Below are 14,853 nucleotides of genomic sequence, written 5' to 3'. Positions count from 1 at the left end.
TAAAGCTATAAACTAACAGAGTTTAAACTGAACTAACCTCCTGCTGTCAGAGAGCTCAAAGAGCTGCAGATTATTAATCAATATTGATATCAGTGATCAGGAGAAACTGTGTCTGTCTGCAGAAACATGAAGGTTTTCTGTTGGACATGTGAGAGGATCAATAAGTCCAAAGATGATTTATTGATAGTGAGGTGATAGATTAGAGTAACGTCTGAGAGAGGACACGTCTCAGGCTCATTAAACACCACATTCAGACCAAACACCAACATTAAAACACGATTATAAGACAATAATAATAATAATAATAATAATAACTAGAAAATTTCCTCTAAATTCTGAAAGGGCCACGGGGGCTAGTAGAATTAACTGCCGCTGTAGAATGTTCCGACAGTGACAGCAGCCAGAGGTGGACAGACTGGAATTTCTGGCCTCGAACAGAAAGCATTTTTGGCAAAACCATAATACCTATCATTGATCCGACTTCACTTTGAGCGTCCTGAGTTCTTCCTGAACGTCTACATATGGTTTTTTTTTTAAGAAAAATGAAAAAATAGCTTTGTAAGAGCGATCTAAAAAAACAGTTAAATCTCACTTTTTCCGAAATCTCCCTGCGTTTTTAATATGGGACCCAATGAGGCTGTTGGTGGTGTTGGTGGATCATCTGTGCGTCCTACGCCCAAACTATAACTCTGACAGCTTTACCAGAGGATTGTGAGGGAGAAGACTAATTTTCCTACGTTTCTATGTAAAAATTATTTCTGTAGAGTGGAATTTGCGGCCTGGAGCGCAGTTTTCAAATGTATTTTTTGACAGTTTTTTCTCTCCCTCTACACTCTGAGTGATGATGTCACACACTGTGACACGAACATTCCATGCAATACACACCCATTATAATCTCAGAATTTCTCCAAAAATGATCATGGTCATTGAACAGGGATTGATAAAAAACTATATGACCTATCGAAACGTGGATTAATACACCGATACACAAGACTTGTGTCTACTGTTTAAAGTTTAAATGGAGTCTCTAGGTGAAATTATGCCGGAGAAGTAGACGTTTGAAAATCTCCAATTATTGTTCTTTTTACCTCATTTTTTCATTCACTTCAATGCAAAATCTTGGGCTAAAATCTGAGTTTGATCTTCAGTTGTGTTTGTGATCAGGAGCAGAGGAGGAGAACAGCTGTTATTGATCTCATGTTTGTTTGTTTGTTTGTTTTCTTTGTTTGTTAAATAACCTGAAAATAATCTTAAAACCCATAAAAATCAAAAGTCAGAGAAAAGTTTGTGTCTCCATCTCTCCGTCCTCACGTCTCAAGGTCCCTCTGTCCTTCACACACACACACACACACACACACACACACACACACACACACACACACACTGTGACACAAGTGTGTGTGTGTGTGTCTCAGTGGGTTTCTGTCACTTCTTCCTCCTGCTGCTTCCTTCCTCTTCATCTTTCACCGTTTCTCTCCTCCTCCTCCTCCCCCCTCTGTCCCTCCTCTTTTTCCTTCCTTCCATCACTCCTTCTCTCTTTATCTCCTTCTTCCTTCCCCTCCTTATTTCCTCTTTCCATCTTTTAATCTCCTCCACCTCCTCCTCTCTTAATCTGCTTCTACTCCTCTTCTCCCTCTCCTCCTATTGTTCCTTCCTTCCATCACTCCTCCTCTCCTTCATCTCTTTGTTCCTCTCCTTCCTTCTTTGCTTCTCCTCCTTTATTTGTCTCTTGTTTCTCTCCTCTCCTTCCTCTTTCCCTCCTTCACTCCTCCTCTCCTTCTTCACCTCCCTCCTTGTTTCTTTTCTGCTCTTTTTCACCTCCCTCTCTCCTCCCTCCTCTTTCTCTCTCCTCCTCTTTCAGTCTTTTTATTTCCTCCACCTCCTCCTCTCTTCATCTGCATCTCCTTCTCTTCTCTTCTCTCTCCTCCTCTTGTTCCTCCTCTCCTCCTCTCCTCATTTCCTCCTTGCTTCCTTGTCCTTTTTCCTCCTGACTGACCCTTTCTCCTCCTCCTCCTCCTTCTCCTTCCTTCTCTCTTCTGGTTCCCCTTTCCTTTTGTTTCCTTCCCTCCTTCTCCTCCTCTTCCTCACCCTCTTCTTATTTCTTGACCTCCCCCTCCTCCTCCTCCTCCTCCTCCTCCTTCTCCTCCTCCTCCTCCTTCTCCTCTGGGAGAATAAAAGTCTTGCAGCATAAACAACGACACAATAAAACGAAACTTGTTTTTTGTCTTTAATCCTAAAGAAATAAATAAAAAACAACATTGTTTTTTTCCGCCCAAAGTCACAAACAGAAAGTTTTCGTCCTGAAAACAGAAAGTGAAGAAGAAACTAAAAACTTTATTTCTTTTACTTCAAAGAAAAAAAAAAGCAGAAAAACAATGTTGGAATAAACAGAAAGACGTTTAAAAATAGAAATAATGAGAAAAACAAACAAACAGAGTTTTAAAAAGTTGATTGTTTTACACAGAGCAGAGGGGAGAGGACAGGAGAATATGTGGAGAATAGGGATGGGTACCTTTCACATTTGAACCGATACGGTACCGGTACTCAACGGTACCAATTTTCGGTACTTTTGCGTTTGTTTATGTGGTAATAAATGTTAATTTGTTTAATAATAAAATCTAATTTTTTCAATTCAACATATTTATTTCTCTAAATATAAACTTTAAAAAATATATCAAAACAATATAAAATCCAGGATGAGCAGTGCTTTATTGTTGAGTGAACAGTGTTATCAAAGGATGCCGAGGAGCTCTCAGGTGGCAAGAAAAGAAAAAAGGTTGCAAGTGCACATGTGATTTGTTGTGATGACGTCGTAGCTGTGGGCGCAGCACCGGTCAGACAGTATTGTGGGCGTGGCATGGTTGAAATAAACAAAGTTGAGTCGGGCTGCTCTGTGCACATATCGAGGATGACGCAGGAGTCCGAGGGATTTAATTTCAGCGAGGCAGTTTGGAGTAAAGTGGCAGGTAATATTCCTGAGTTGAAGAGCGGAGTATTAGCGGAGGACCAGAGATGCAGCTGCTAGCTGCTAGCTGTTAATGACTGGTCTACAGAAGAATGGAGAGAGCAAACGGAGTAAGGAAGGTCCAATCTGGAGGCAGACGAAGGCCAAGCCTGGGTAGAGACATTGGAGAGATAGCAGCTGGCGGCTAGCAGGCCTAGAGCCGGCTGTTCGTCTCTGCGCCGGGGCGGAAGAGGGCAGCAGCTAGTGGCCCGGTGAGCAGACAGGACCAGACGAGGAGGTAAATAAAAACATTAAAAATAGTGTGATCGTCAGCACGCTTGTTAATCAAAGACGTTAAATGAAAACAGGTTGAAATCAATGATCAGTTTAAAGTTAACGCCGTTAAGGTACCGAAACATGGTACCGTTTGATTTTACATGAATCGGTACTCGGTAGTACCGACGGAATTCGGTCGGTACCTATAAAAGTACCGAATTCAGTACCCATCCCTAGTGAAGAAATCTGAGTTTGGTTATTTTTCATCTTTTTTTTTCCAAAATGAGCAAAAAAGACACAAAATGACACAAAAAAGACACAAAATTACAAAAACACACAAAATTACAAAAAGATTTTTCATCAATTTTTGAAAGTTTTTTTTGCGTTCTCTATTCATTGATTAATATTCTGGTGGAGGTTTATTTATTATATTTATTATATTTATAAAAACAGAGAAAATGAAACGAAGGTTTCTGCTGCAGAGGAAAATCAGCTTTTTGTATTTAAATGTGAGAAAGATAACGTTAAAATAAAAAGAGTCTCCTGGGGCTCACACACACACACACACACACACACGGCTGGAGAAATTATTATCATAATAATAAAAAATAAAGAGTTTAGAGTAAATATGACCGCAGGAGATTCTGCTTCAAATCAAAGTTTCACAGGAAGAAAGTAAACAGACACACACACACACACACACACACACACACACACACAGCTTTAATCAGGTGTGTGTGTGTGTGTGTGTGCCGTGGGGGATTGTGGGTAGATCTGATTGGCGCTTATCTAATTTGGTGGCTGGAGGGCGGATTAACACACACACACACACACACACACACACACACACACACACACACACACACTCCTCTGGGTCGTCTCTCTCTCGTTCCCTTTTTTTTCTCATTATATAAAATAATTTAAAAGCATAAATGAGTTCTTTGTCTCTGCTGATGATGATTCACAATGAAAAACTTTTTACTGAAACATTTTGTTTTGTTTCGTTGTGAGAAAGAAAAATCAGCAAATCTTTGCCTTAATGAATTGGTCTTACAAGTAAGAAAAGATGATAAAAAATAGACAAAATTACACTAAAAAGACAGAAAATGTTTTTTTTTTTAAAAAGACACAAAATTCACCAAAAAAGACACAAAATTAAAGAAAGACACAAAACGACAAAAAGACGCAAAATGACAAAAAAGCCTCAAAATTACAAAAAAGACGCAAAGTTATAAATAAAGACAAAAAAATTACACTAAAAAGACACAAAATCACCAATAAAAGACAAAAAATGGCCAATCAAATTTGGAAAACGACCAAAAAAAGACGCAGTTACAAAATAAGACACAAAATTACCAAAAAAGATAAAAAAAACACCAAAAAAGACGCAAAATGACCAAAAAAAGACCCAACATCACTCCTGCTTCAGGTTTTTGATCTCCAACCAAAGAAGCAGAACTTGGTCGTGTCAAACAGCGTGACCAGATGATTGACAGCTGTCAATCATCTGGTCACGCTGCAGTAATGAGACCATACGCCTGTTATTATAATGTTTCTGCTCCTCTTCACCTTCTCTATTCTCAGTCTCATAATGAATCAATTAATAGTTAACAGCCTCTCTCTCTGATGGAGAACAACAGAGTGAATTCTGGGAAACCGAGTTTATTTTTGTTTTTGCCTTTCTAAAACATTTTCTCTTGCAGTTAAAGTACAAGTGACGCACATATTAGAGCCACACACACACACACACACACACACACACACACACACACAGACACACACAGAGTCAGTGGTGTGTGTTTCTGACTGTTTCAGTGTTGTAGCTGTCAGAGAAACATTCAGCTCTGACAGCTGCATATATTACACCTGTGTGTGTGTGTGTGTGTGTGTGTGTGTGTGTCTGTGTGTGTCCTGTAGCAGCTCTGACCTGGTTTGTTTCTCGTCTCTTTGCTTTCAGAGGTTAAATCTTCAGCTTCTTTTCCTCAGAGAGCTTTTTAATGTGTTTCAGCTCCTCGAACCGAACCAACCACAATAACCAAACAAACCGAACGAACCAAATGAACCGAACGGACCGAACCGACCAAACCGACCAAACCGACCGAACGAACCAACCGAACGACCGAACCGGCCAAACCGACCGACCGAACGAACCGACCGAACCAAACCGACCAAACCAACCGACCGAACGAACGAACCACAGCTCTGTTACACTGTGACAGGCTGCAGGAGGCCAAATTAAGACTGAAGTGAGGAGAAAATGTTCTCACTGAGCTCCAATAAACTCCAACCAGAACCAGAGCGGAGTGGGAATCCACAAAGTGTTTCAAAACACACAATGACCAAAAAATGACACAAAGTTACAAAAAAAGACATAGAATTACACCAATAAAGACGGAAAAAGACACAAAATGACATAAAAAAGATGGAAAATTACACCGATTACACCCTGAACCCTGGCTTCTCGTCGAGAATATTGTGTCAATTGCATTGAGAGACCAGTTGATCAAATCCATGATTTTTTAGTTTTTGAGAGCAGAGAGTCTTTCAAAATAAAAGACAGAAGATACGAAGCAGGGAAGCTGATTCTTTTCATCTGATTCTTTTCTTTATTTCTTTGGGATAATTTCAACGATTAGAGGATTAATGTGTTGCAGCTGCAGAGTTTGACCCCATTCAAACATCTTAAAGCTCGCATTAGAAGAAGAATCAAGTTTTGTGAAGTTGTGAGTCTTTGTGTGGACGCGTCGTCTGCCAGCGCTGCTTAACTTCCTCCGCTGAGTCCAACGCTGAGCTGCCAGATGGAGGAGTTCCCAGGTTGAGCAGCTCTGAGAGCCAGAGACAGGTGGAGGCTTACTGCGTCTGCTCACATCGTCTGGGACACAAAGGCTTCAGACGCTTTGTTTTCTGGTTCAACAGCAAGAAATCATCAACTGTTCCTGCAAACTGTCTCCACTGCTGGAGGACGGACGGATCCCAGAGTCTTTATGGTCCCGGCTCTGATCTGTGATTCTGGTCCAGAGCTCAGTGACCTGGTGGAGGACACGTCTCAGTAAAGACTCAGTCACTACGTTTACATGACATTTGAAAGAAAATACGACACAAAATTACACCAAAAAAGACACAAAATTACCAAAAGAAGATACAAAGTAATAAAAAAGACACAAAATGACCAATGGTCACATTAGCCGGTCACAATAGACGGTCACATTAACCGGTCACATTAGCCGGTCTCACATTAGCCGGTCGCACATTAGGCGGTTGCATTAGACGGTCACATTAGCTTGTCTCACATTAGCCGGTCACATTAGCCTGTCTCACATTAGACGGTCACATTAGCCTGTCTCACATTAGCCGGTCACATTAGCCTGTCTCACATTAGACGGTCACATTAGCCTGTCTCACATTAGACGGTCACATTAGCCTGTCTCACACTAGACGGTCACATTAGACGGTCACATTAGCCTATCTCACATTAGCCGGTCACATTAGCCTGTCTCACATTAGACGGTCACATTAGCCTGTCTCACATTAGACGGTCACATTAGCCTGTCTCACACTAGACGGTCACATAAGACGGTCACATTAGCCTGTCTCACATAAGACGGTCACATTAGCCTGTCTCACATTAGACGGTCACATTAGCCTGTCTCACATTAGACGGTCACATTAGCCTGTCTCACATTAGACGGTCACATTAGCCTGTCTCACATTAGCCGGTCTCACATTAGACGGTCACATTAGACGGTCACATTAGCCTGTCTCACACTAGACGGTCACATTAGACGGTCACATTAGCCTGTCTCACATTAGCCAGTCGCACATTAGCCGGTCGCACATTAGCTGGTCACATTAGCCTGTCTCACATTAGCCTGTCTCACATTAGCCTGTCTCACATTAGCCGGTCAGAAGCGACGGCACAAAGTGTCTAACTGAGGTGAACAGAAAGGCGCCATATTAACCTGCTGAAACGACGCATATCTCCAGCCAGTGTTGAGGAGGAGGACACGTTCCGTCAGTTATTAGATTTTCTCAGTTGCATGTAAACTGGAACAAGGACAGAAGTCCTGTTAGCAGCTCTGACTGCTCCTGACAGCTGCTCCTCATCTCTGAATCTCTCCAGTTTGTAGAAGAATGGAGGTTGAGTGACAGCAGAAGGTTTGTTTGTTATTTAGTAAATCGTTTAATGCGTTTTCCCTGAAACGTTCCCATGAAACGGACGAAGAGTTGAATGAGTTTTACAGCTGCAGCTTCTGCGTTTAAAGTGTGAAATATAAAAAAAAAAACAATAAATAGAAACGGATCAGGTTTGACACTGATCAATAGACCTTGTTCTGTGTGTGTGTGTGTGTGTGTGTGTGTGTGTGTGTGTGTGTCAGGTGTGTATTGAATGAGGCTCCCAGCGTCGCTCTAATCCCAGAGAGGGGAGCCCGGGAGCGGATTACCCAACGGGAGAGAGCCCCTCTTTGTGTGTGTCAGGTGTGAGTGTGTGTGTGTGAGTGTGTGTGTGTGTGTGAGTGTGTGTGTGTGTGTGTGTGTGTGTCTCCTGCTGGTCTTCAGATCTCTGTAAATCAGATTTCCTGCAGTGTCGCCGTCTCATCTCCGTCTCATCCCTTCATCCTTTATCCTTCCTTCTCTCCTTCCTCCATCTACTCTGATTACTTCTATCTCCCCCCCCCCCCTTCCCCCCCTCCCTCTATCCTTCGGTTGCCACGGCAGCCACGGTCTCCCAGCATGCTCGGCGGGGGGATCAGGCCGGTGAGCGTCTGCTGGTTCCGTCTGCAGCGAAGCAGAACGTGTTGCCACAGATACAGCAGAGATGATGGAGACAGACAGACAGACAGACAGACAGACGGGTCAGGACTCGTCTCTCTTCTGTTGTTAAAGTAAAGACAGAAAACATCTAGTGAGGACTCTGGTTATAAGTCAGTGTGCTGCATGACGTGAACCAGCCCAACAATCAATCTGAACACCAATAACTACACTTCACAGCTTCAGATTTCAGACAACTTGACCCAAAGAAGACACAAAATCACCAAAGAAAAATAGAAAATGACCAAAAAAGATGCACAATGGCCGAAAAAGACACAAAATGACCAAAAAAGACACAAAATGACCAACTGAAGAGACATAATGACCAAAAAAGACACAAAATGACAAAAAAAGACATAAAATCACCAAAAAAAGACACAAAATGACCAACTGAAGAGACAAAATGACCAAAAAAGACACAAAATGACCAAGAAATCCACAAAATGACAAAAAATGAAAGAGTTGACAAAAAAAGACAAAATGGCCAGAAAAAGACACCAAAGGACCAAAAAAAGACACAAAATGACCAGTGAAAATCTTGAACTTTCAATATTGTAATAAGTTCCCACAAATGTAATAATGCAAAGAATAATGGTTGTTGTGGTTGTTGTAGTTGTTTGTTTGCCTATACACACTAATACTGACCACACAAAATTATTTTTTGTTAAAACATATTTGTTTGCATCCCAACCTCTTCTATGCAAGGAACTCCAAGTCCCTACAAACGTAATAGTTAATATTATTATTTGTGGAAAATGTTTAACCTTCGTGGGATTATTACATTAAAAGCTGCAGGTTTTTATTACATTTGCAGGCGTTACAAATCATCTTAAACTCAACATGTTTTATGTTAAATCTAAAACTAAAGCTGTCAGCTAAATGTAGTGGAGTAGAAGTATAAAGTTACAGTAATGGCAATCATTGAAATAAAGTACAAATACGTTATAATTGTTGTTATTTACATTCACCAGCTGGTTTTTATGTGTTCAGACTGTTTGAGTTCATCAACAATCTGCTGCTGCTCCATTAAGAGCTGCAGCAGTGTGTGTGTGTGTGTGTGTGTGTGTGTGTGTGTGTGTGTGTGTTTGGCAGCCAGTAGATTATTCTGCTTGTTGTCTACCTGCCTGTCCATGTGTGTCCTTTGTTATGTTTGTTTCCCCTGTGTGTGTTTTGTGTGTACAGACAGACAACTACACACACACACACACACACACACACACACACACAGCCCCTGTGTGCTGAGTGTTTAAGAGTGTGTGTGACATTATTGGAAGGACAAATTAATGGAGCTCAGATCTGATGTGTTCTCTCTGCTCGCTCTGCTGCAGGCAATTTGACTGGCAGTAAGTGTGTGTGTGTCTGTGTGTGTGTGTGTGTGTGTGTGTGTGTGTGTGTGTGATGCTGTATCTCTGCTCTCTCTCTCTCAGGGATAGAATAATGAAAATCTAAATGTTTTCACGTCTTTTATTCGTTAACAAACTGTTCTCCACCTCAGTTAGCATGTTAGCATGTTAGCATGTTAGCTCCCTGGGAACTCTCCCACCAGTCCTCCTCACAGCCTCTCATCGTGTTTTTCAATCAGCTTTTGCAAACTCTATTCTGTAAATAAACTATTCATCAGGCTACAGATTCACCAGCTGATCAAACGAGATTTTTGTGTCTTTCTTGGTAATTTTGTGTCTTTTTTGGTAATTGTGCGTTGTTTTTGGTAATTTTACGTTGTTTTTGGTAATTTTCTGGCTTTTTTTGTAATTTTTTGTCTTTTTTGGTCATTTTACATATTTTTTGGCAATTTTTTGTCTTTTTTTGGTAATTTTGTGTCTTTTTTGGTAATTTTACGTCTTTTTTGGTAATTTTGTGGCTTTTGTTTGGTAATTTTCTGGCTTTTTTGTAATTTTGTGTCTTTTTTGGTCATTTTACATCTTTTTTGGTTATTTTGTGTCTCTCTTGGTAATTTTGTGGGTTTTTTTTGTCATTTTACATCTTTTTTCAGTAATTTTGTGGCTTTGTTGGTCATTTTACATATTTTTTTGGTAATTTTGTGGCTTTTTGGGCCTTTTACGTCTATTTTTTGGTAATTTTGTGGCTTTCTTGGATATTGTGTGGCTTTCTACATAATGTTAGCTTTTAACTGTCACTGCATTAACGCTTCAAACATCATAAAAGACAAAGAAAAATAGACCCAAAATGACCAAAAAAGATGTCAAATTATCCAAAAAGACACAAAAAGACAGACGTTGTGCTTCATATTCTGCCTCGCCGTCACTCACAATAACCGTGGCCACCAGAGGGCGCCACTGACTCCGGACGGAGACGTGACGTTTGTTGCTGCTGGTACTAACGAGTGTGTGTCGACCAATCAGACGATCAGAGGACGAACCATCTCGTCGTGTTTAAAGATCATTCGAAGCCTTTTTATCGTCTCTGACGGCTCTGAAAATGAGCAAAAAGTCATTTTCTCCAAACAGCTGAGTGAGTCACGCTGTGGTCAACACACACACACACACACACACACGAACACACTCACACACACACACACACACAGTGACATTCAGTGTCTTGTCATCAGCCGATCTGTCTTTGTTAGCGCCGCCGACCGCCGGCTTGTTAGTCTGAGAGACGACCAGCAGAGAATGTCACGCTGAGAGAGAGTGTGTGTGTGTGTGTGTGTGTGTGTCAGGTGTGTGTGTGTGTGTGTGTGTGTGTGTGTGTGTGTGTGTTTCTGCTGATATTTGCTGTTATTTTCTCATTTTAAATATTAAAAATGAAGCAGCAAAGAGGCGAGTCAGCGGTGAGTTCATGTTCCTGCTGCAGGCTGAGAAGGAAACGACCCAACCAGCAGATTTAATATTCATGATTAATGATTAATGATTAATGATTAATATATCTACATGTGACTAGAACGCCTCGTTCTGATTGGTCAGATTTTTCCATTATTTTCATATGGACCGATGTGACTGAATCTAAACTGTCAGTGTGAAAAACAGGATCTACATGATTTAAAGTGATATACTCATGAACTCAAAATGATAAGTGACATGTTTGGATCTAAATGATGACGTGTCCCTGATAACCTGTCAATAACTGGCTTATTTGGTCATTATTTTGGTCTTTCTTTGTAATTTTGTTGCTTTCTTTGTAATTTTGTGTCTTTTTTTGGTAATTTTGTAGCTGTCTTTGTAGTTTTGTGGGGTTTTTTGGTCATTTTACATATTTTTTGGTAATTTTGTGGCTTTCTTCGTAAGTTTGTGGCATTTTTTGGTCATTTGTGTCTTTCTTTGTATTATTGTGGCTTTCTTGGTAATTTTATGTCTTTTTTGGTATTTTTGTGGCTTTCTTTGTAATGTTGTGGCTTTCTTGGTCATTTTACGTCTTTTTTTGGTAATTTTGTGGCTTTCTTGGTCATTTTACGTCTTTTTTTGGTAATTTTGTGGCTTTCTTGGTCATTTTACGTATTTTTTGGGTAATTTTGTGGCATTCTTGGTCATTTTACGTATTTTTTTTGTTATTTTGTGGCTTTTTCCATCCTGGGTTTGTGTATTTCTTTTAGATTGGTGAGTTTGGGCCGATCAGGGAGTTTTAGACGCTGGTGTTTGTATTTACACAGAAAAAGAAAATGTCTTCGGAAACTCAGATGCAGGTTTTCATGTGTTTCTCCATAAAGAATGTATAAAGTGAGACTATTTCAGATGTTTGTGTGAAGGTGTGAGAGCAGAGCTGCTGTGACTTCCTGTGAGTTTAATGTGACTCGTCTCTTTGTCTCTTTGTCTCCGTCCTCCTGTGATTATCTCGTCTTTGATAAAGACGTTTGTTGGCTGACAGGTCGACTCTGATGCTGTCACACACTTTCTACAAAGAAAACAAGGACAGGAGCTAAAAATACTCAGAGCTTTACTGCTGCTGGCTCGTCCTGATGACACTTAAGAGATTCTACTTTCACTTTCTGGAGTTTTGGCCAATTTTTTTTCAGTTTTTAAATTCTATAGCAGTTAAAGAATGCTTCTGTTGGTCATTTCTTTCAGCTCAGCCTCACATCTCTGACCTGATCATCATGTTTCACTCTGACTCACTGAATCAATATTTAGAACACAGATAAACACTGTTGTCCCCTTAAAAACACCCCATAAGTCTTTTTTAAAAGCAGCAAAAAACGAGCCAAACCAGGACTTTGAACAGGAGAAAAGTGTTGGTGTCCCATGTCAAGACAAGACTTAAAATGACAGCATAGAGATGCAAAAGGATGAAAAAACTACAGAATGACAAAAAAAAACTACAAAAATAAAAAAAAAGATGCATAATGATACAAAATGATGCAAAGTAACCAAAAAAGACACAAAATGAACAAATAAATACCTAAAAAGCCATTAATTGTTCCCCAGGTGAACTGTGTTGGTGTCCCATGTCAAGACAAGATGTAATATGAGCAAGAAAAGACATTAAAAGGACAAAAAACCCTACAAAATGAAAAAGAAAACAACAACAACATTACCAAAAAAAGACACGACTAAAAAAAGACACAAAATAACCAGAAAAATTACATATAATCACAAAAAACACACAAAGTTACAAATAAAAGCCGTTACCTGTCTCCCATCAGATCATTGTTGGTGCCCCGTGTGAGGCCAAAGGGCAGCATGTGATTCAAACATCTCTTAACTTCCTGCATCAGGTTTTTACTGAACTATGTCACTTCCTGTAGTCACGTCTTCCTCCTAACTACTTCACTCTCACCATTTACATCATTTATTTCCTCTTTAAACTGTCTTTTAGAGCCCAACCAGGAACTGTTTGGCCCTAACCTTAGACAACTGCTGACGGAAAAAAGACACAGAAAGACCGAAAAATGACAAAACAAGACACAAAATGAACTAAATGAACAAAAAGACAAAAAATGACCAAAAAAATTACAAAAAAACAACAAATGACCAAAAATGACAAAACAAGACACAAAATTACACAAATTACACAAAATTACAAAAAAAAAATTGCACAAAACGACCAAAAAATTCACAAATTGACAAAAAAAAAAGACAAAAAAAACCAACAAAATTACAGAAAAAAAGACACAAAATTACATAATTTATTTTCTCTTTCGTCTGTTAGAGCCCAACCAGGAACTGTTTAACCGTAGAGAAGCTGAACATGTTGCAGCTGGTAGAAACGTGTTTAAAGTCTCTAAAGACTGGAGACTCGAGGAGCTGAATCTGAAGAAGGAGGACTAGAGGACTAGAGGACTAGAGGACCGGAGGACTAGAGGACTAGAGGACCGGAGGACTAGAGGACTAGAGGACCGGAGGACTGGAGAACTGGAGGACTAGAGGACTGGAGGACTGGAGGACTAGAATACTAGAGGACCGGAGGACTGGAGGAGAGATAAAGAGAAGACGGACGATGTTGATTATCTCAGCGGTCTGATGAGACGAGGACGATTTAAATTAAAGAGATTTAATTAGTTAACAGGAGACGGACAGATCGATACAAGACGAGGAGGAGGAGGAGGAGGACGAGGAGGAGGAGGAGGAGGAGAGACGAAGATCACTTCATACAGAAACACTCGTTCTGTATCTGCATCTGTTTAAATATATACACAGATATAAAACTTCATGATTTCACATTTAAACCTGATATTTGTTGCACTGTGGAAACAAAGTTCATATTTTTGCAGGTTTTTATTCATGTAGACTGCCTCCAAAAATCAGCATTTTTCCTTTATTTTTTTTCCTATTTATTATTATTATTATTTTATTATATATATATATATATATATATATATATATGTATATAAAATAATAATAATAATCATAATAAAATAATTCTATTTTGGTCATTTTGTGTGTAATTTTCTGTCTTTTTTGTTCATTTTATGTCTTTTTGTTCATTTTTTGTATTTTTGTGTCAATTTTTTGTTCATTTTGTGTCTTTTTGTCTTTTTTGTGTCATTTTTTGTCCTTTTGTGTCATTTTGTGTATTTTTTTTTGGTCATTTTGTATCTTTTTGTGTAATTGTGTGTCCTTTTTAGTAATTTTCTGTCTTTTTTTTGTCATTTTGTGTCTTTTTGTGTCATTTTTTGTCTTTTTCTGGTCACCCTGTAAAAGACTGCAGTGTATTTCTGTAAAACAAACGTCACAGTGAACAGCTGGCTCAGCTCCATTTACAGATCTCTATGAATTAATATTAATTATGATCCTTTTCTCTCTCTGATGGTGTGAATGTTTTCAGTCGGAAACATGTTTACTAATGTTTGATATCATTATTATTATTTGTCACTTCTCGTGTTCTTGTGAAAGCAACTGGCAGCAAAAAGTCTCTGATAATAATAATAATAATACTGCCAATAAATATTATATAAAGAGAGAGAGAGAGAGAGAGAGAGAGAGAGGATGAAAACAGGAATATAGAGAGAAAATCAAATCAGAGGATTAACCTCTGAACAGCATCACATGGGATCAGTTACTGTGTGTGTGTGTGTGTGTGTGTGTGTGTGTGTGTGTGTGTGTGTGTGTGATAGGATCAGATTGTTGTTGACAGGTTTAATATGTTGCCTGATGTAACAAAGAGATGAACAGGAAACAAAGTGAACTCTGACATGAAGCTGAAAACCACCAGAACCATTTTACTGCCTCAATATATTATAGAAATCTATTTAAAATCAATATAAATCAATATTAATCTCTGGGTCCTGCAGCACAATCACAACAACCAGAACAACTAGAACAGTCTTAGTGCAGAATAACACAGTTAGAATGACAGAAACCAGGAAAAAAGGAGAATTTCTCTGATGAATTATGAGTTATAAGTGTCATGAATGTTGCTACAAATGTAAA

General features: G+C 39.4%; 1 protein-coding gene across 1 annotated transcript in view; it reads left to right on the top strand.

The window, feature by feature from the left end:
* Positions 1-14,853, top strand: part of LOC131984327 (semaphorin-6D-like) — a 117,731-nt gene that overhangs the window by 36,525 nt on the left and 66,353 nt on the right. The gene's annotated exons all lie outside the window — the stretch shown is intronic.

The sequence above is a fragment of the Centropristis striata genome, chromosome 14, assembly GCF_030273125.1.
Source record: "Centropristis striata isolate RG_2023a ecotype Rhode Island chromosome 14, C.striata_1.0, whole genome shotgun sequence".
NCBI lineage: Eukaryota > Metazoa > Chordata > Actinopteri > Perciformes > Serranidae > Centropristis > Centropristis striata.
Note: the sequence above shows the minus strand (reverse complement) of the source record. Positions and strands in the feature narration are given on the sequence as shown.